The sequence below is a fragment of the Triturus cristatus genome, chromosome 9 (assembly GCF_964204655.1).
Source record: "Triturus cristatus chromosome 9, aTriCri1.1, whole genome shotgun sequence".
Classification (NCBI taxonomy): Eukaryota; Metazoa; Chordata; class Amphibia; order Caudata; family Salamandridae; genus Triturus; species Triturus cristatus.
The window spans coordinates 1,286,363,899-1,286,387,261 of record NC_140592.1 but is presented as its reverse complement, the minus strand read 5'-3'; the positions used below and the strand labels follow the sequence as shown (position 1 = coordinate 1,286,387,261).

The window sequence follows — 23,363 nt, the reverse complement described above, 5'->3', positions numbered from 1 at the left end:
ACCCAACAAAGTCCATACTCTCCCAGTTCCTAGGGGATACTCCGGATCCAGGCTACACACTCGGGGGGCACCGGTGGCCTGGTGCACTGACCCTTTTCGTTACTTAGGCGTTCGGGTTTATCGTGCCAAAGCTGACCTCTTTGATGGAAATGTTGTCCGAGCTACCACTGCGATTCGATCTCAGATGGGTTTCTGGAAAACTCTCCCATTGGCGATCTCTGGTAGAGTCACACTGGTTAAAATGGTGGTTCTTCCCCGCCTCCTTTATTATTTTGCCACACTACCCCTCATCATCTCCCCCCCCTTCTTCAAGCAGTGGGAAAGGGTAGTATGAGATTTCATATGGGGGACTTCACGCCATTGAGTGTCCATGGAAAAACGTATCTGCCTACTGAGCTGGGCGGCCTGGCGGTGCCCAATTTTGAGCATTACTACCTGGCCTTCCAGCTGCAATGGGTCGCCAAGTGGATGTCCCCCCGTTATATACTAGAACACTCATAGCTTCATTAGCGTCCAAATGGGGTGCACTTGCCCAGGAGCATCCCATACACCATACTTTGCAATACCTTCACGTGATGGGGAGTGGGAGACACCTCACGTGCTGGTTCGCATCCTCAGTTCGACAGCACACGGAAAAAGATCTCACTCGCTTTCGACTTCACTGGGAGGAGGCCCTGGGTAGAGCGTTTACCGATAGGGAATGGATGGCTGCCCGTAGCGGTCCGACCCGCATCCCCCGGATTCAACGATTCCGACAGATACAATTTTTCATACTGCATCAGGCCTACCTTACCCCAGCCCAAATAAACAGGCACTTCCTCCGCATAGATGCGGCTTGCCTCAGCTGCCGGCAATTAGATGCCGACTTGATACATATGCTTTGGGGATGCTCTGTCCTGACTGACTACTGGAACGCCGTGACAACTACCCTCATAAGCTGCACAGCCCGCACAATTCCCCCTACCTGGGAAGTCCATGTACTGCACCTTTTCGGCAGAAACAAGAAATATAGAGCTGCCACACGGTTTCTAGACCTAGGCCTAATAACAGCCAAGCGCCTGATCACTAAGCGCTGGAAATCCCCCCTACTGCCCCACCCTCTTGCTTGGCGCCGATCCTTATCCAACTGGGCGAGGGCGGAGGGTGCGATGCTGTGCAGAGAAGACCTGCTTGGTATTCGTATGTTCCCCCTATCACCTCAATGGGATGCGATGGTCTCCAAGACACGGGATCCATTCCCCACCTGCACCACAGAGGATTATCACTCAGGGTGCCTCCCCCACTGACGCGACTGCGGACTAACACTGACACCTAGACTGCCACTGCCCCTCTGCCACAGAACCCCGCTGCCACTGAGTCTTAGAGGTGTTTGCGGTCCTCCAGCGAAATTGGCTGCGGCGGCAGGTCGTGCGCGACTCTATCCTACCCTTCATTAGCTTTCGTTGTCCTCATTTTGTTGTGCCCTATGTCCCCGGTTACGTTTGAACTGCACTGCTCCTGCATTACTCACATACTACTCGATGCTGGGATTTGTCTTTCTTGGGACATTGCCGCAATCTTTGATGTAATTAATGCACCCTGAATTTTCATTGCCATGTTGTTATTAGACACAGTGTACCCAGCCGCTGGCAATTAATTTTCTCCTCTCCCCCTTTTTTCATCTGTTCCATGAGTGATCTTCTGACTGTATGTTTTATTGATAAATGTGCTAAAACAAAAAGGTTAATAAAAACGATTTAAACAAGAGGTTAGAAGAGAGTGTTGAGTAATAAATACATATATTTTATATATCTCTTGTGTGGTTCTCCTTTCATTTAGTGACTCAAGAGATTATAGACTGGTAAAACAAGCTGCTTTACATTCCTTCAAGACTTAGCCTGAAGGCTGCTCTCCCTAGCTACCACTAGGCTAGCTTTCAATAAAGGTTGTCTTAACCTATCACCATAAGGGGTTGTTTGGACTGATACAAGGCAATTACAGGGGTACTACTGGAGCACTACCGGCAACACTACTGACAGCACTAATGGGGCACAAGTGGGGGCACTACTGAGGCACTATTAGGAGCACCACTGGGACACTGCTGAGCACTCCTGGGAGCAGTACTGAGGCACAACTGAAACACTACTGGTGCACTATTGGTAACACTACTGGGGAACTGGGAGCACCACTGAGACACTACTGAGACACCACTGGTGCACAACTGGGAGCACTACTGAGGCACTACTGGAGCACTACTGGGAGAACTAGAGGGACCCCACTGAGCACTACCGAAGCAACACTGGAGCACTATTGAGCACTACTGAGGGCTCTACTGGAGCACTACTGGGACATTACAGGGGTAATACTGGAAACTACTGGAGCACTGCTGGGGCACTAGTGGGGCACTACTGAGCAATATTGGAACACTACTGGGAGCACTACTGGGACATTACAGGGATACTATTGGGGGCAATACTGGAGCACTACTGGAACTGGAGCACTACTGGAGTTCTACTCGTCTTTGATCCGGTGTTTAGAGCCTGCTGGATCCAGACACCTTGACTTGAGAATAAGATCCCAAAATAACAGAGAGAATGTACCCTGGTTATTGTGGAACCCCCAATAAAAAGGACCTACATTTTTTGCGCATTTTTTCCACATACCATTGTATTCGTTTCTGTTTTATTAACCACCATCTTCTTTGAATGTATAAAGTCTCCAAAACGGCATCATCGGCGAATTAGCAGCACAGGGACAGGGACGGGGACAAGGACAGGGACGGGGACAGGGACAGGGACGGGGACAAGGACAGGGACAGGGACGGGGACGGGGACAAGGACAGGGACAGGGACGGGGACGGGGACAGGGACAAGGATAGGGACAGGGACAAGGACAGGGACGGGGACAGGGACAGGGACGGGGACAGGGACGGGGACGGGGACAAGAACAGGGACGGGGACAAGGACAGGGACAGGGACGGGGACGGGGACAAGGACAGGGACAGGGACGGGGACGGGGACAGGGACAAGGATAGGGACAGGGACAAGGACAGGGACGGGGACAGGGACAGGGACGGGGACAGGGACGGGGACGGGGACAAGAACAGGGACAGGGACGGGGACGGGGACAAGGACAGGGACAGGGACGGGGACGGGGACGGGGACAGGGACAAGGACAGGGACAGGGACGGGGACGGGGACAGGGACAAGGATAGGGACAGGGACGGGGACAAGGACAGGGACAGGGACAAGGACAGGGACGGGGACGGGGACAGGGACGGGGACAAGGACAGGGACGGGGATGGGGACAGGGACGGGACGGGGACAGGGACATGGAGAGGGACGGGGACAAGGACAGGGACGGGGACAAGGACAGGGACGGGGACAAGGACAGGGACGGGGACAGGGACAGGGACAAGGACAGGGACGTGGAGAGGGACGGGGCGGCGGTGACGTATAGCAGCATAGGGACAGGGACGTGGACAGGGACAGGGACAGGTACAGGGACAGTGGCGGGGACAAGGACAGGGACAGGGATGGGGACGGGGACAAGGACAGGGACAGGGACGGGGACGGGGACAGGGACGGGGACAAGGACAGGGACGGGGACAAGGACAGGGACGGGGATGGGGACAGGGACGGGACGGGGACAGGGACATGGAGAGGGACGGGGACAAGGACAGGGACGGGGACAAGGACAGGGACGGGGACAAGGACAGGGACGGGGACAGGGACAGGGACAAGGACAGGGACGTGGAGAGGGACGGGGCGGCGGTGACGTATAGCAGCATAGGGACAGGGACGCGGACAGGGACAGGGACAGGGACAGTGGCGGGGCGGCGGTGACGTTAGGCACATCCGCCTGCAGGACCTGAAGGGTGCTATCAATGCCCTCGCTCCCTTCTCTCCCCTCCCCACCCTGTCCAGATATGTCACCCTAATGGACAGCTGCCTGGCAGGAGAGAGCGAGACCGTGCACGAGGACAAGTGTGCGCGCGCCCCCCTCACACAGGGCTGGATACTAATGCAGAGCCCAAGAGAGAGAAAAGAGAAGAAACAAAGAGGGACAGTGAGGGTAAATCTGCCAGCGGTGCGCGAGCGCGCGCGCGAGACTTATAGCCGCAAGGCTGGCAGTCAAAGGGCGAAGTTACTGTCAGACTTGTGCGCGTTTGGATTCAGGAAGGGCCGGGGGACGGCTGGGCAGTGAGTGAATTAGCGCTGCCCTTTAAAGCGCTAGTCCCCCCCCCCCTCCCCCCTGCAGAGGAAGGTGTCTCTCCCTTGGCTGGCATCTTAAGACCTGCACAGCTCAAAGATCCCTCACTGCAGCCTCTGGCACAGCGCCCCGAGGCGAGCGCTGTTTATTTTGGGCGCTGCGCCTGGGAAACGTTTCTTGACCTTTGATGTTGTGTCATTTTCTCGCCTTGGGGGCGGCTCAGAAGAAGGGGGGGGGGGGGGGGCGAGTGATTCGCCAGCGGCGGGCACAGCCGGGCTCCTCTCACCCGTGCAGGCAGGAGGGGTGGCAGGTGGCACAGCTCATCGGGGTGTTGGCACGCCCTCCTGTGGGACAGCTGGCGAGGCCACGTCAAGTGTGAGTAGCGGCTTGAAGGTTTCCCTGGAGTGAGCAGCGCTTTCTCGTGCTCACACAGCCAGGTGAGGGCAGAGTCTGGGGGCGGGGAAGTGGGGGGGGGGGGGGTCCTAGTGAGGTGAAGTCACTCTCTGGTCCTGTGGGTAGAGGGTTGGCGCGTCCTGGTGGTTGCATTGGCACAGCCTGGTGAGGGCAGAGTCTTTGGGGGGGGGGGGGGGGTTTCCCAGTGAAGTGAGGTCACTCCTGCATCCTCTGGTGTGGTAGTGTGTGCTCCTGTGGGTAGATAATTGCCACCTCGTTGTGGTTTTGTTGGCACAGTCTGTTGAGGGCAGAGGGTGGAGGTCACTCTGATGCTGTGGGCAGAAGTTTGAATATTTCCTTGGTGCCATGTTGGCACAGCCTGCTGTGGGCAGAAGTTTGATTTCCTTGGGGCCAGGTTGGCACAGCCTGCTGTGGTTAGAAGTTTGAAGATATCTTTGGTGCCATGTTGGCATATCTTGCTGTGGGCAGAAGTTTGAAGATATCTTTGGTGCCATATTGGCACAGCTTGCTGTGGGCAGAAGTTTGAAGATTTCCTTGGTACCATGTTGGCACAGCTTGTTGTGGGCAGAAGTTTGAAGATTTCTTTGGTGCCATGTTGACACAGCTTGCTGTGGGCAGAAGTTTGAAGATATCTTTGGTGCCATGTTGGCATAGCTTGCTGTGGGCAGAAGTTTGAAGATATCTTTGATGCCATGTTGGCACAGCTTGCTGTGGGAAGAAGTTTGAAGATTTCCTTGGGGCCAGGTTGGCACAGCCTGCTGTGGGCAGAAGTTTGATGATAACTTTGGTGCCATGTTGGCACAGCTTGCTGTGGGCAGAAGTTTGAAGATTTCCTTGGGGCCAGGTTGGCACAGCCTGCTGTGGGCAGAAGTTTGAAGATTTCCTTGGTGCCATGTTGGCACAGCTTGCTGTGGGCAGAAGTTTGAAGATATCTTTCGTGCCATATTGGCACAGCTTGCTGTGGGCAGAAGTTCATAGATTTCCTTGGTGCCATGTTGGCACAGCTTGCTGTGGGCAGAAGTTTGAAGATATATTTCGTGCCATATTGGCACGGCTTGCTGTGGGCAGAAGTTCATAGATTTCCTTGGTGTCATGTTGGCACAGCTTGCTGCGGGTAGAAGTTTGAAGAGTTCCTTGTGGCCATGGCTTACTGTGGGCGAAAGTTTTTAAGATTTCCTTGGTGCCATATTGGCACAGCTTGTTGTGGGCAGAAGTTCGTAGATTTCCTTGGTGCTTGCTGTGGGTAGAAACGCGAGGACTCTCTAGGTGTTGGCAAACCCGGTGTGGGCAGAAGTTAAGGTTTTGCTGAAGTGCTGCCGTCTAAGCCTGGTTACTACGGGATTTGTAAGGTCGCTGTAGTGTTATGTTGACTCAGTTGTGCATCTTATTTATTTATTTTTATAAAGTTTTATATAGCGCGAACAAGATCCCAAGGGATATCAGAGCGCTTAACAATCACATTAGAACAGAAAGGCTAATAACGTAACAATCACAAGTAAAATACACAAAAGAATCATAAAGTGCACGAGACTTCACATGGAAGATATGTTAAACACAGTAGAGTGTAACGACAAGGAAGAAAGAACAATGTCAACGGGCCCAGGGTTTAGTCCAATTAATGGAGGAGTTTATTCAACAGGAATCTTTTGACTTCCAGCTTGAACACCGTTGTTCTGGTGATTCTGCGTATTTCTGGAGGAAGAGAGTTCCATATCTTTGGAGCCGCGCCGGAGAAGGCTCTGTTAGAGGTTCTTTTTTTGTTAAGGATAGGTGGCTTCAAGAGTAAGGTAGTAGCGCTTCTGGAGGCTCTTACACCACAAGAAAGTTCAAGTTTTTGCGCCAGATACCTGGGTGTCATGAGGTGGATAGCTTTGTGTGTCATCGTGGCACTTTTTAGCTGGATTCGTGCTTCATAGGGGAGCCAATTTAGAGATTTTAGGACTGGCGAAACCACCTCGTTTAGAGTGGTGCTGTTGCTGCTGGTTGTTAGGTGCAGTCTGAAGGCATCTCTGGTGCTGTGTTGACACCCCCCCCCCCCCGCAGGCTGGAGGGTGAATGTCCATGGGTTTTGTGTTGCTAACCCCTGGGTAGTGGCTTGGAAGTTCTCCTCCTCCAGGTGCACGTTCTGTTGTGGTCAGTGGTTTGTTGTGTCTCACAGGTGTGTGTGAGCAGAGGGTGGAGGTTTGTTTAGTTTTGTGATGTGGCCGCCCTGAGTGAGCAGGAGTCTGCAGATCTTGGTATGGTTTTCACCAAGTCTGGTGTTGACAAATGTTTGCAGTTCTCCTGGCCCTCTTCTGCTGTAGCCTGGTTGGTGCAGAGGTCAAGGTTTGCTCCGCTTTGCGTTGGCACAGCTTGGCATCGACAGAACTCTGAACCAGTCTCTGACGCTGTACCGGTGCAGACTTTTATAAGCCGGAGTTTGAATGTCTCTCTGGCGCTGTGTTGGCAAAGCCAGCTCTTAGAAGACATCTCAACGTGTCTCTTCTTTGGCACAACACCCGGTGTGGGCAGAAAACTGATGGTGTCTCTGCCGTTGTGTTTGCAAGGTTGTCATCCTCAGACGGTGACCGGTCTCCTGATGTTGAGTTCACACAGCCTGGTGTGTATAGTGGCTTGAAGAATTTTCTGGTTGTAAATTGGCACTGCTGGCGGCTTTGAAAGGATGTAAGATGGTCTTTTTGGGGTGGTGTTGGCAGAGCCTGGTGTGGGTGGTGGTTTAATGTTCTGATATTGAGTTCACACAGCCTGGTGTGTATAGTGGCTTGAAGGTTCCCTTGGTTGTAAGTTGGCACTGCCTGCTTTGAAATGATGCAAGTTGGTATTTTGGGGGTGGTGTCGGCAGAGCCTGGTGTGGGTGGTGGTTTAACGTTCTCCTGATGTTGTGTTGATACAGTTGGTGTGTATAGTGGCTTGAAGGATTTTTGGGTTGTAAGTTGGCACTGCTGGCGGCTTTGAAACGATGTAAGATGCTATATATGGTGTGGTGTTGGCAGAGCCTGGTGTGGGTGGTAGTTTAATATTCTCCTGATGTTGTGTTGATACATCTTGGTGTGTGTAGTGGGTTGAAGGTTTCCTTAGTTGTAAGTTGGCACTGCCTGCTTTGAAAGGATGTAAGATGGTATATATGGTGTGGTGTTGGCAGAGCCTGGTGTGGGTGGTGGTTTAATGTTCTGATATTGAGTTCACACAGCCTGGTGTGTATAGTGGCTTGAAGGTTCCCTTGGTTGTAAGTTGGCACTACCTGCTTTGAAAGGATGTGAGATGGTATTTTTAGGGTGGTGTTGGCAGAGCCTGGTGTGGGTGGTGGTTTAACGTTCTCCTTATGTTGTGTTGATAGAGTTTGGTGTGGACAGACTCCTTTCAAGGGCCCCCTGGCGTTCTCCTGCACCCCCTGGTGTGGAGTGTCTGTAAGGTCTGACCTTCAGGAAGATATGGCGACCCTCACTAAGGTTGTGGCCGCCACCCTTGCAGTCGTCACCGTGTTCGTCATTGGACTCGTCATCGGAAGGTTTGCCATCGCTCCGGACCTCCCTGATTGGCTGCAACGGATGAGTCAGGATGGGGACCCCAAATACAGCCGAAGGCTCCTGGAGGAAATCAAGGCTGAGAACATTGACAAGAACCTCCGGTGAGTACCACGCGGAACCAGAGAAGTACCGGTCATAGGAACCAGGGGGGGAGGGTCTTACTGTGAGCAACACAGGAGAAGAGCATTACTGTCAGCAGCAGAGGCACAGTGCCTTACTGCCAGCAACAGAGGAAGAGGGGTCTTGCTGTGAGCAACAAAGGGGAAGGACATACTGTCAGCAACAGTGAAAGAGAGGTCTTACTGTCAGCAACACAGTAACAGTGACTAACTGTTAATAACATAGGAGCAAGAGTCCTACTGTCAGCAGCATTGGAAAAGGGACTTAATGTCAATAATAGAGGAACACAGACTTACTCTCAGCAACAGAGAAGAGGGGCATTACTGTTAGTAACACAGGAAAAGGGGTCTAACTGTCAGCAACAAGGGATCAGTAACCTACTGTAATTAACAGAGGACGAGGGGTCTTGCTGTTAGCAACACAAAGAGGGACTTAATGCTAGTAACACAGGAACAAGGGTGTTACTGTCAGTAACACAGGAACAGAGACTTACTGTCAGCAACAGAGAAGAGGGGTATTACTGTTAGCAACACAGGGAAAGGGTCTTACTGTTTATTTATTCATATTTATTTACTTATATAGCGCTAGAATCGACCCCCGAAGGGGTATCTCTGCGCTTAGGACGGACCGTGAGGATGTATTGCAGCGACAGCAGAATCAGGCGTTGAAAAGAGTGGTCTTCAGCAGCTCCCTAAATTGTAAGTGATCGGTGTATTGTCTCAAAAGTATGGGAAGCTCGTTCCAATATCGAGGACCAAGATGGGAGAGGGCTCTTCCTCCCAATCTAGCCTTTCTTACTCGAGGTACAACAAGGAGATGTTTGGCACCCGAGCGAAGGGTCTGGAAGGTACATAGGGCGTGAATTTCTCCGAGAGGTAAGAGGGGCCTAAATTAAGCAGTGACTTGTGGATAATGCAGCTGATCTTAAATCGTACCCGTTGGCGGATACGAAGCCAGTGCAGCTGCATAAGAAGAGGGCGGGAAGGAGTCCTAGGAGGAGCATTGAGGACCAGTCGCGCCGCCGTGTTCTGGACTACCTGCAGTCTGCTGAGCGGGGCATCATTAGCGGAGATCAGCAGGCCGTTACAGTAGTCCAGACGGCTTAATACAAGTGCCTGAATTAAAGTTTGCCGGGTTGCGTCAGGGAGCAGAGGGAAGACTCGAGGGAGCAGGCCTATTGTGTGGAAACAGGAACCTGCAGTTTGAGCAGCATGCTCCTTCAAAGTCAGGGCTTGGTCCAAACAAATACCCAAGCTTTAACCGTCAGCTTGGGGGCAGGATGAGGGCCTAGATCAATCGGCCACCATTCTGGCGTCCATAAGGACGAGGCTTCTCCGAAGAGCATAATCTCTGTTTTTCCCACATTGCACTGGAGGGAATTACTCTTCACCCAGTGGGAGATAGCTCTCATACCGTTAGAGAAGGCCGACTGCACAGAAGGAGAGAATTTGTCGAATGGAAAGAGCAGCTGAGTGTCGTCGGCATAGGATATGGGGATAAACCCATGCGTCCTCAGAAGATTGGCCAAAGGAGCGACACAGATGTTAAACAGTGTAGGGCTCAAACATGAGCCCTGAGGAACTCCCTTGGACAGTTCTGTTGGGGCTGAACGATACGGGCCTAAGTTGAGAATGTGGGAGCGAGCTGATAAAAAGCTTGTCATCCATTGTAAGGCCGATTTTCTTAGTCCGATCTCCTTTAGTCTTCTGAGCAATGTAGGATGTGATACTGTGTCGAACGCGGCAGATAGGCCCAATAGCACCAGAATCATAGAATGGCCCTTATCTGGGGTCATCCTGATGTTATCCGTGACCACTAGTAGTGCTGGTTCGGTGCTGTATTTGGGCCTAAAGCCGGACTGGGAGGGGTCTAAGCAGCCCGTGAGTTCGACATGATTAGAGAGATGAGTGTTGACGTGTTTCTCCATTAATTTGCTCAGAAATGGAAGGAGCGAAATAGGGCGGAGGTTGAGAGATCCGTCCAGGGGACTTTAGTGTTCTTGCGGATCGGTCTGACCTGTGCAACTCTCTATTCTAACGGTACATGGCCTTCTCTCAGGGAGCGATTAATGAGAGATTGAATCGAGGGAGACAGATCATTGGCCAAGGGAGGGATAACTTTAGCGGGGATGAGGTCCGAAGGGGATCCAGATTTTATCTTATAGATCAATAGTTGAACCTCTGCTGATGTAAGTGGGGGGAAGTGCTCTGTCAGCTGAGGATTTGTCTGTTTTAATTGGTCAAATGCCGTTAGGGTCTGCAGCTGGTTTCCTGCCGAGCTGATTTTTTCATAGATAAGCTCTATTTTCTGGGTGAAGTAGAGAGCAATATCATCACATAGCAATTGGGAAGGGGCCTCAGAACTTTCACAGACCTCAGGGCTGATGAAGGACTGAAGGATTTGATGCCAAATGTTAGGGGCGTTACCAGCCTGGGCTAATTGCAATGCTATATGAGTTTTTCGAGCTGTTTTAATGTTTTTATGATAGGTGGACAGAGTGGTATAGAACCGATCTCTGTCCTTCCCATCATGGGTAGCACGCCAACTCCTCTCATATTTCCTGCAAAGTTGTTTTTGGACTCGCAGCTGAGGCGAGAACCAAACTGCCTGTGGGCTTTTAGGATGAATACGGAGAGATTATAATGGGGCAATGTGGTCAACAGCTGTTGAGACAGCAGAGCTATATTTAGCTGACACTTCTTCTACATTGTCAGATACAGAGTTTTGAGGCCTTAAAAAGGAGGTTTGAAAGCTCTCTCAGGAGTCTTTCTGCCACTGCCTACGAGTGTGAAATGTGACCGATTTGGGTTTCTTAGGTTCTATTGGGTCCTGAATAAAAAATTCGATAGAGAAATAATCAGACCAGGTAAGTGGTTGGGGGGGTTCACACTGGATCCTGGGAGAATTTGAGAAAATTAAGTCTAATGTGTGGCCGGCTATGTGGGTTAGGCCTTCATTAGGCTTGGATAAGCCCAAAAGGGATAGATCTGCCAGGAGGGTCTGTGTATCTGCATTGGAAGGACATTCGCTATGAATGTTAAAATCACCTAAGAGTAGAAAATTACCACATGCAGACCTCAGTGAAGTGTTTAGGCAGGGGTCGGATGTCACACAGCAGGCTTTTCCATCCCTTCAGAGGTTTATCCACGGGAGTGTCTGTGTCCTGGCCAAGAAAGATGGCAGGTTCTGGGCTGTGGGAGATAGAATTGCAAAGCAGCCTAGAAGATCCCTTACAGGTCAGTATCGTCTCCACATGATTAACCTGGAATCAGCATACTCAACAAGAGAAAGGGCCTTCAGGAACTGGCCAGATCTCTGTCCGGCAAGGAGGGAGTGGGTCGGCCCGTAGAACCATTAACTCCTGTCTAGAGTAATGTATTTGCTGGAACGGGCCGTATTTAACAATGTATTGGCCAGGGTCCCTGGCTCCTGGCGACGTCCAGGCACGGACGGGTGCAGACGGGCTTGCCTTTGGTGCGCCCGCTGCACGCACCCGCTGCACGCGTCCGCTGCGCGCTCCGCTCTGCATGGGTTTTTATGGTGGAGAGTGGGGACTAGACCGCCAACCCTCAATCTGCCGGAAGCAGCCTCCCTCCACACGATCAGGACTAAGACCCGCGGTGGACCGGGGAGAGCAACCGGATGTAATGGCCACAAAGAACAATCAGGTAATTGACATGTTATTTTGACCTCCCGCACAGTTATTCACAAGCGAAGGCACAATATTTAATTCCAGGAGCAAAGTTAAAATATTTAGTGCACAGCAGTAACCAGCGTTAAAAGCAATTTAAAAATGATTATATCAGCATCAGAAGCGTCAAGCAGCTAGCGCGGAAATACATCTACCTCACGCGCGTCCACGCTGTTAGCAACACAGCAACAGGGATTTACTGTTAGTAACACAGGAAGAGGGGTCTTACTGTCAGCAACATGGGATCAGTAACTTACTGTCATTAACAGAGGACGAGGGGTCTTGCTGTTAGCAACACGGAAAGAGGGACTTAATACCAGCAACACAGGAACAAGGGTGTTACTGTTAGTAACACAGGAAGAGGGACTTACTTTTAGCAACACAGAATAAGGGACCTACTGTGAGCAACAGAGGAAGAGGGCTCTTACTGTCAGTAACACAGGATCTGAGACTTACTGTTAGTAACACATGAATGGGGATTTACTTTTAGCAACACAGGAAGAGGAACTTATTGTCAGCAACAGAGGAAAAGTGATCTTACTGTCGACAACACAGGAACAGTGAATTACTGTCATGTAGTTTCCACCAATCAGTTGGAACTGCACGTTTGTAGACAACATCAACTTAGGATGGTGCCAGAGAGATTCCATGCACCCGTGGGATATTTTGACCCTTGTACTGGCTAGTTTGCAGTGCCACCGTTACACTCGAACAGGGAGTCAACAGTTTTGGCAGCCACTGAACATGACAACGCTGGTCCCTCAGGAACCGTGGCGACAGACTTCAATCTTTCGCCCAGTCACTCATGCTTTCTTTTGCTCAGAGAAATATACAAAGAATACACAAAGGGGCGTTTTTAATATTTATTGAACCAGAATTATTCTTGTATAGAATATAGGCTGGCATGATTAATGCACAGAAGCAGATAAAAGTTATAATGAGTGTCAACACAGAAAATGAAACGAAGAGCTCCACCATCTTGTTGAGACAAGTTGTATGTGCATACATATAGAGGATAATGGCAATCGAGCGTACTCTAAAGAAGCTAACCCTAAGTTTCGTGGCTAGGGTGTGAATGTGCGTTCTGCCAAGAAAATCCCCTTAGGATGATCCAACACCTTTACCTGGAGGGTGAGAACTAGGGTCCTGTTTTGGCCACTAACTGGACACCCCTCACTGAGATGTCAGTCAGCTGCTAGACGAAAGCTTCAGCATGGAGGGACCCCCTCGAAGTCTTCAGAAGTGTCTCCTCTGATTATGTTAGGATGGCATCCTTGCCTCGAGTCGAGATTGTGATAGGGCAACCAATTAGCTGTGTTGCCTTATGGATGTAATAATAAAACTAGTTTGTGTTACCTCCGTGAGGGGCCTTGCACCAAATGCTGAGGCAGCATGATAGTATTCCCACAAAGTGTTCTGTGCCAGCAAGGTTGGTGTTTCTGTGAAAGCTACTCCAAACATCACAAAAGCAAAATGTGTGTCATACTTTAATGTGGAAAGAGAAAGCAACTTTAGGAAAAAGACAGCACAGACTCAGCATAGTATCCTACACCTACGACACCCAGCTCATCCTCTCTCTCACCAAGGACCCCATCAGCACCAGACTCAACTTCCAGCAAGGAATGGAAGATGTCGCATCCTGAATGAGCAGCAGCTGCCTGAAGCTCAACTCGTGGAAAACAGAGGTCCCAGTCCTCGGTCCCTCCCCCTCTTCTTGGGAAAAAATCGGGTGGCACACCACCCTCGGCAGCCCCCCGCCCCTACAGACCACGCCCGAAACCTCGGTATCATACTCGACTCCTCCCGCTCCATGGCCCGACAGGTCAATGCAGTCACCTTCACCTGCTTCAACACTCTCCGCATCCTCCGCAAGACCTTCAAATGGATCCGCCCGAAGTCAAGGAGGACCGCTGTCACCCCCGCACTCATAACCAGCAGACTGGACTACGGAAACTTCATCTACATCGGGATCAACAAGTTTCTGCTCTATAAACCCTAGACCGTAGAGAACACCGCAGCCAGACTCGTCTTCGGCATTCCTCGACGCAAACACATCACCCAACACCTGCCCAACCTCCACTGGCTCCCCATTGGGAAGAGAGTAACTTTCAAGACACTCACCCATGCCTACAAGTGCCTCCACTACACTGGACCTCAATATCTCAAAAATAGGATTTCCTTCAACATACCAAAGAGGAACCTCCGATCCGCCGACAGGTGGAAGAACCTTCTCCTACATCGCGGCCAATGCCTAAAATGAGCTGCCGATCAACACCAGGCGCACCACCACGCTGCACGTCTTCAGGAAGACCCTCAAGACATGGCTCTTCGACTGCCCCCCCTCCTCCAGCTCCTTGAGACCCTCATGGGTGAGAAGCACGCTAAATAATTCCCTGATTGATTGATTGATTAATTTGTGTGTATGCAGGATTGGTATTCTTTCCTACCTAGCCTAACTCGGGCACTTGCCCCCCCAGTCTTCATACGTATATTAGATAAAAGCTACTTAAAGCCAATCGGTCACACACGAGCATAAACGAAGATAATAAGAACTATCAATATTACAAGCATTTGAAAAGTGTTACACACGCGCATTCATGCCACTTGGCAGCTCAAAGCATAAAGAACTTGATATATACATTTACTTGTACATGTATATTACCTACTGGCGGTCGCCAGTAGGTAGTTATAGTTAGGACCTATTTTCCATAGGAAATCCGCAACATTCTATTTGGAACAACTTTGGCGCCGATTGACGAATGTTCGCGAAATTTTCAAAACTTTTGGTAGTCCTCAGTTCAGACTCGTGCCTTTTGCTTAAATGGTGTAAATCCGTTCAGTTGTTCCTGAGTAAATTACATTTAAAAGTACATATATATCTATGGCCTCGGAGGATCCGCGCACCCTATGCGCGCTCAGCGCGCACCCTGCCGTACACAAGCTGTATTTTAATTGGCTGTCAACACTCCAAATCAGGAAGTGTTGGCAGCCATCTTGTGCCTCGGTAGAACCGAAGCACCAGAAACCTAAGAAACAAAGGCACAAAACACAAAAAGGGGGCAGGGTAGAAACACCCTGACCCCCTAGGCCTGCTCAGGGGGTCCCACAAGGACACCCAGGGCCAAAAAAAGCATTAAAAAAAATCGGCGAGAATCGAGCACCCAGCGCGAATTTTGTCCGAAAAGTTTTAAAAAATGAACCGCGCTTCTTTCGTAATTGGCTCCCGGGGGTGCCAAATCCCGGGGGCATTTTAAAAAAATAGATAAATTAGAGATGCAAAGGGAAGCATAGTGAAAAAGGGTGCTAACATGCGATTTTGCAAGTTAGCACCCTGTTGTTGATAGGGCAATATTTTTATCTCCGCTTCTTTGGCTTTTAATGCCAAAAAAGCGGAGATAAACCCCTTGTTAATATGCCCCATCGTTCTAGGTGTGCTTTCATTTGCAAACTCTCTTCATATTTCCCGCATTGGTGCTGACAATCTTACTTAGGTGTTTGGAGCCCCATTCAGAGCTACAGAGAAACCATATAAACCACATCATAATAGGTAAGGGCCATTATTCGGTACTTATACCACCTGCCCGTTCATAATTTAAGACCTGACATTCATCAAAATATTTTATTGCTTGTTCAAATCTTCTTCACTGTGGTTTGTTGAAGCACTCACTCACTCGTAGCCACTGACCTCATCAGTGCTGGCAGTATCAAGCGCTTAGAAGCACTATTGTACCCTCTGTGAGTATCAAACAGGCATTACTTACCTTAGGGGGTGTCACATAAGGAAACTCTGTTTTGTATATAAATAATACATGATAACTCTATAGCATGAGTCTTTTTCCTCATTTTTCACTTGTGTGTATAGTCTGTCTCTCTATTATAAATAACCTCGTTGGAATATCGGATGATACTTTTAGGCCAAACCTTTTATTATTTGCACTATTCAGCCTGACGTTCCCCAGTGTGAGCGTGGGAGGCCTCAGGTATGACATGCACAGGGGATTCTTTAACGATGGACTCTTCTCCGGTGGCGGTTCTATGTTAAGCGTGGGTAGCAATAATCTTTTATATTGTCCGTCTTTAGTCCAGTCAATACTTCTATATGTTATATACTGTACGGGCTCACACAATTACAATTAATTGTTTACATGTTTTAGGTACCCCGTGGTTGGCTGTAATAAACTATTCTATTCGGCAAGGTCCTGAAGAAGGGGGTTTTCCATCTACTTTTAGCCCACCGAAACGCGCGTCAACCTTATTGTCAAACCCTGTTGTACCATCTTATCCGACAGGGTTGTGGAGGCTAATTAGTTCAAAGTCTCCCCATGACCCAGATATGAATATTGGTTTTGGGTGTAGTGTGAATGTGATGTGTGTGGTTGTGATTGAGTGAGTTTGAGAATTGTAACAAAAGAACAACTGTTTTGTATTTGTCATGGGTCCAAATTAAAATGTTATATCCGCCTACCAGGAGTTGGTAGTGACCAATCATGTATAAAGGAAAAAAACTAAATTTAAATGCAAATGTATGTTCTTAGTGTATTATAAAAAAATGGAAAAAAACTAAAGGTAATTTTGATGTAATTGTCTTGAATAATAAAATTATGATAAACAGATTATATTATTGAGGCGTTGAATTGTGTATACATTAATGTCAAGCCCATACTAGATTTTTTTCAAATAGTTAAAGAAATATAGGTCGTGAGGGAGCTTGTTCTATGTATATTTTCAGTCGTTTTCCCCTCTTCTCCCTGACCTTAGTCATCTGTAGAGGGGGTCCCCTTTGATAGTAATAGTTCTAAAAAAGTCTGGACATATGAGGTTGTAGAATGGTTTTACCGGTTCTGTGTAATTAGGAATGTATGTTCTGCCAAAATTTAAAAATCCTGATATGGATTTAGCCTGTTCAGAGTAATTGGAGGTTGGAGCAATGTACATTTTTCAAAAAAATGGGTTGCCAGTCTCTTGCCTTCACTTGACAGTTCATATCCCAAAAATAACTCACTGAGGTGGGCAATTTTTGATTTTTTTAAAATTGAATCTATGGCCCATGTGAGTGAACCCAACATTATACGGTTCACTGTGGTTAAGTATTCCATTACATCATCATCTGTTAAGTAAATGTTGTCGACATATGATAATGTCTGATCATCGAAGTTCTCAAGTAATTCTGTGACTCTGGCTGAAAACTGTCCAAGGTTATTCTTATACCCCTGGGGTAAATGGCAGAATTGTTCTGTGAGCCTAGCGCTGTGAAGGCAGTCAAATACCTGCTTCCCGGAGTTATGGTTGGCAGAAGAATCCATTAAAGATAGCTAGCTTTGTTTTGTATTTCTTCCGTACAGTGTTATTCATTAGTGCGGCTCTGTGTGCATTTTGTACTGCAGATGTGCGAGCAGCTGTGTTCAGGTGTCTGTAATCTAACACTAGATAATATGACTGATCTGGCTTCATCACAGGAAACGAAGGGTTGTTCAGGGAAGATGTGCAGTATTCAAGTTGTCTTTGGATCTCCCTAACTTGTTTTGCTTCATTTTTAATCGGGTATTGTCTCCAGGGTTGTGGGGTTGCCCTCAAAGGTGTGTCATGATAAGATGAACCATCCTCCCAACCTACATGCTTGAAGTATAACGCTGGAGCTAGTGTCAAAGCTCACTTTCTGCTCTAATGAATGTTTACATAATTCTGGAACAAGGTCGGAGAAAGCTGGTAAAATTACAGTTTCTTGTTTTGGCAATCCATTACGAAGTCAGGTAGCCAATCTTTTTCGGTCATCAAAATGTCATAACCCTGAGCTAGTTCCTCCCAAAAGAGCACATTTATAAATCTTGGTACGTCCTGCTCCAGCCGTAGATAAACTTCGTATAACCGACTTGGGATGCTTACCCTTGTATCAGGTGTTTCCACTGTGACATACTCACTCAGCACTACTCACACCAGACAATCCATCAGGTTCTGGCGAACTATTGAGACTTCTGCTGCACTTTCCAGCATTGTCAATGCCCATTACCTGTTCAAAATGAGAGTCCTTAAAATCCGGGGAATGTCTGACCTTTAGTCCAACTACTTTCTTATTGTTAAATTGAAGTTTCAATATTTGAGTTGTATCTTCTTTTTAAAATATTTATTCAGATGGGCGTTTTGGGTCCTTGCTTTGTTCCACATGCATTTCCGATCCCTGCTCTGCCCGTGCCGTGTAGTTCCTATAAACTTATATAGGATCTGCGCGCTTAGACAACATAGACTGTGGGATTGGTGTCCAGACTGATTCCAGATACCCCCACCTGATATGTTCGCCTGTACACCAGCTAGCTCAGAGTGCCACAATACACTCCTCTTACCAAGGAGAGCATAGTTCTTGGCAACTCTCGAACATGACAACTCTGATCCATCAGGGATCGTGGAAACAGTACAGTACTTTTCGCTCAGTCACTCGTGCTCACTTAGTCTCAGAGAGATACACAGAATAAACGGCGGGGACGTTTCAATAAGCGTTTATTGAACCAGTGTCATTCTAGTGTAAAATAGGTGTGCTGAAACAACCATAAGACAAAAACAGATATAAATGATTATAAGCACCAACAGAGTAAATGGATGGTAGATTTATACCATTGTGCTAAAACAATCAAGACAGGCAGGTATATAAATACATGACAGTAATAATGCGTACTCCTACAATGCAAACCTAACTAGATGTACCTAAGTGTACCTAGCATGTATGTAGGTGTTGAGCCAAGAATCCCCCTAGGATGAAGCCAATCCCATTACCTGAAGTGAGAAACTGGTGGAGGCCCGTCTTGGTCTTGAGATGAACACCCCGCGAGGGATGTCAGACCACTACGTGCTGGAGTGTCTGCGTGCAGGAGCGTCTCGCGTCAGTGTGTTAGCATGGAAGTATTTCTCCTCTGCCTATCCCAGCAGAGATCTGGTGTATATATACCCAAAAGGTACCCCCAGGCGTTCTACCTTGCTGTGTCATGTCGGCCGAGGATGACGTAAGCGATGACCCTTATCCATAGTTATAATGCAGAAGATGGTAATCCTTTGTGATTCTGAGAATCCTCATGCATAATTAATAAGGCTAGTTTTCAGGGAAAACCGTACGACATTTATACAGTAAAAGGTCAATACCAAAACCCGTTATGTAGTACAATGGTACGGTAAATGTAGGTGAAGGGTCAGGACACTGCTCAAGCCTATATTGGGGTACCCTACTAAACATAACAACCATCCTCCTTTCTCCGAACATCTGTCGGCTGGACCCTGAAAGGAACGAGAGGAGCGTGTATCAGTTTCCTGATAGCTGTCAGGTGGTTTAACATTATCACAGTTACATACGTTGTAATGTTTTTCTGTAGATGCCTGCATAGAAGACCCACCTCATGATTTGGTTTTGTCTTTATTTTTCTCACTTCTTCTTCGTGTTAGAGTCAGGTGCTTGCTTAGAGTTATCCTTCTCAGAATTACTTTTTACCTTTAGTTTCCCAGGTTTGGCTCCTAAATTATCTCTACCCAGCATAGCATAGGTTTCTTTGATAATTTTAAGCAATTTGTGCAGGGGGCAAATCCCTCAGGCCTTGGCGGATAGCTAACACTGCTGCTTCCCCTTTTATGTTGCTCAACATTATGGAAGATAATTGCAGAAACATTTCCCATCAGTTTCATTCCTAAATCCAGGGCAGGCGCTGCCCTGTGCTCGTTCTGTACCTGTTTTAATACCTCAGGTAGAACCGCCAAGGACGGGGGACCATGTGTTTTGGGATAAACTGCAGCAAAGATTGCACCCCTAGTGGCTCAACCTCTTACCGGGAGAGCCATCCCCATTGGCAAGGAAATTGTTAATATCCTATGCTTTCCCTGTGGGCAACACAGGAACAAGGTCTTACTGTCACCAACAAAGGAACAGTGACTTACTGTCACCAACACAGGAACAGGGACTTACTGTCACCAACACAGGAACAAGGACTTACTGTTAGTAACACAGGAACAATGGTCTTACTGTTAGCAACACAGGAACAGGGAGGTATTGTCAGCAACAAAGGAACAGTGACTTACTGTTAGTAACACAGGAACATGGACTTACCTTTTGCACCACAGTAACAGGGACTTACTGCCAGCACCAGAGGAAGAGGGGTTTTAATGTTAGCAAAACAGGGGCAGTGCCTAACTGTTAGTAACACTGAAAAAGGACTTACTGTTAGCAACACAGAAAGAGGGGTCTTAGTGTTAGCAACACTGGAACAGTAACTTACTGTTACTAGCAGAGAAACATGGGTCTTACTGTTAGCAATGTAGGAACAGGGACTGACTGTTAGTAACACAGGGATAAAAGTCGTACTGTTAGCAGCACAGGAACAGGGAATTACTGTCCGCAATGGAGGAAGAGGGGTCTTGCTGTCAACAACACAGGAACAGTGACTTAAGTTAGTCACACAGGAACAAGTGTCTTACTTTTAGCAACACAGGCACAGGTACTTACTGTCAGCAACAAAGAAAGAACAGTCTTACTGTCAGCTACACTAGGATACTGACTTACTGTCAGAAACACAGGAACAGATAACTACTGTTAGTAACACAGGGACCTACTGTGAGCAACAGAGGGAGACAAGTCTTAGTGTCATGAACAAGGAATAGGGACCTACTGATTGTAATACAGGAACAAGCTTCTTACTGTGAGAAACACAGGATTAGGATCTTACTGTCAGCAACACAGGAACAGGGACTTACTGGCATCAACACAGGAACAGATAACTACTACTAGTAATACAGGAACAGGGATGTACTGTGAGCAACAGAGGAAGAGGAGTCCTAGCGTCATGAACAAGGAATAGGGAACTACTGATAGTAACACAGGAACAAGCTTCTTACTGTTAGAAACACCGGATTCGGTTCTTACTGTCAACAACACTCGAACAGGGACTTACTGTTAGTAACCCAGGCACATGGGTCCTACTGTTAGCAACATAGAAGCAGGGACATACTGTCACCAACAGAAGAAGAGGAGTCTTACACAGGAACAGTGACTTTCTGTTAGTAACACAGGAGCAAGGGTCTTACTGTTCGCTACACAGGAACAGGCCTTACTGTCAGCAACAGAGGAAGAGGGGTCTTACTGTCAGTAACACAGGAACAATGATTACTGTTAGCAACAAGGGTCTTACTGTTTACTACACAGGAACAGGGACTTACTGTTGGCAGTAGAGGAAGATGGGTCTTACTGTCACCAACAGAGGAACAGTGACTTAGTAACATAGGAGCAGAGCCTTACACAGGGTCAACACAGGAGCATTAGACTTACTGTCTTCAACATGAAAACAGGGACTTACTGTCAGCACCACAGGAACCATAGCCTTACTGACAGCAGCACTCTTAGAGGGCCTTAATTTCAGTCACACAGGAACAAAGGCCTCACTCTAAGCAACACATGAAGAGAGGACTTACTGTTAGCAACATAGAAATGTGGTCTTTCTGTCAGCAACGTAGGAAAGAGCGACTTGCTGTCGGCAACAAAAAACAGGGTCTTACTGTCAGCAACACAAAATCAGGAGCCATTCTGTCAGCAACCCATCAACAGGGTTCTTATTATTAGAAATTCAGGTAAAGGATGTTAGTTTGAGCAATTCAGAAACACGGTCGTCCTGTTAGCAACATAGAAACAGGTTCATACTATTCATCAGCACAGTAGCAGGGCCTTACTGTCAGCAACAGAGGAACAGGGCTTTACTGTCAGCGACACAGGAATATGGCTTTACTGTCAGCAACACAGGAACAGGGCTTTACTGTCAGCGACACAGGAACAGGGCTTTACTGTCAGCGACACAGGAACAGGGCTTTACTGTCAGTGACACAGGAACAGGGCCTTCTTGTCAGCAACAGAGGAACAGGGCTTTACTGTCAGCGACACAGGAACAGGGCCTTGCTGTCAGCAACACAGGAACAGGGCTTTTCTGTCAGCCACAAAGAGGGGTCTAATTATTAAGAACACAGGTTAAGGGTCATATTTGAGCTACACTGAAACAAAACCTTACTATTCGCAACAAAAGTACAGGCCCTCCTCTTGCTGCAGCGAGAGTTAGGTTTAAATAAGTTTTATGTTTATGAATCTCGGTCCCTAAACCTCGCTGTGCCGGGTCGCTGTACCTTGGCCGTTGTGGCGAGAGGAGAAACACAAAGGGGCAGATTTACAAGAAACCAACGCATCCGTAGAGATGCGTCACTTTCCCTGCGCCAGCCTGCAAAACCCTTGCGCCACCATGGATGTGATGTATTTACAATACGGCGCACCATGGCGCAAGGATTGACAGATGCGTCAGAAATTCTGACTCATCTGTTGGCACAAAATTCACACATTGCAGGAGTCGTGTTGATTTCACTGCGTCACTTGTACGAGGCCTTCCTGCGTGGGAACGCCCACCCTGCATACATTATACCTGACGCAGGTGTAATGTGACGCAGGGCTTTACAACGTGACGCATCTCCCTAGATGAGTCACGTTGTAAATGAAACGCATTGTTTACGCCTCTGCAGCGTCACAAAAGTGACGCAACAGTGGCGCAAAAGTGATGCAAGGGGCTTGTAAATCTGCCCAAAACTATCTAAAATCACAGTTATTTAATATTAATATGTATTAGAGGGAGTCAATAAAGAGAGTTTGGAAATTTTTAAAAGATTTATTTTGTCTAAGTAAGCAATTCTTTTTTTTATTTTCGTCTATATTAAACAAAAGATAATAAGCGCTGCAAATCACAATAAAAATGTGTAGTGCTCACAATCAATAATAGTCGTGCACAGATTGATCAGCAAATGAGCGTGTTCCATAAAGGAAATGAAACCCTGTATTGAAGTAAAAGGGAACTTACAGTCAGAACTCATAAAGAGCTCCTTTTTCGAGCGAGGGTGAGAGCAAGCATGAAGCTACTTCGAATAATAGATCAATCAGAACGCCCCATTAAGAGAAGTTCAATAAAACTTGACAGAATCTCAAAGCAAATATGACTTTATGGACCTGATGTAGAACTCGGCGGAGAGGTCACTCCGTCATAGCGGTGACAGATATCCCGTCCGCCAAAATAGAAATCCCATTATATCCTTTTCGATTTATATTTCTGCGGACAAGATAGCCGTCACCGTTGTGAAGGAGTGACCCGTCCGGATATCTGTCACCGTTGTAAAGGAGTGACCCGTCCGGATATCCATCCCCGTTGTGAAGGAGTGACCCGTCCGGATATCTGTCACTGTTGTGAAGGAGTGACCCGTCCGGATATCCATCACCGTTGTGAAGGAGTGACCCGTCCGGATATCCGTCACCGTTGTGAAGGAGTGACCCGTCCGGATATCCGTCACCGTTGTGAAGGAGTGACCCGTCCGGATATCCGTCACCGTTGTGAAGGAGTGACCCGTCTGGCTATCCGTCACCGTTGTGA

At 48.0% G+C, this 23,363-nt stretch overlaps 1 pseudogene across 1 annotated transcript in view; it reads left to right on the top strand.

Annotated features, from left to right (window-relative positions):
- The first annotated feature begins 3,935 nt into the window (after positions 1–3,935).
- Positions 3,936–23,363, top strand: part of LOC146799783 (putative N-acetylated-alpha-linked acidic dipeptidase) — a 348,737-nt pseudogene continuing 329,309 nt past the window's right edge. Inside the window, exons 1-2 of the transcript XR_014968969.1 lie at positions 3,936–4,053; positions 7,943–8,233. The product of XR_014968969.1 is annotated as a putative N-acetylated-alpha-linked acidic dipeptidase (transcript). The remainder of the gene's footprint in view (positions 4,054–7,942; positions 8,234–23,363) is intronic.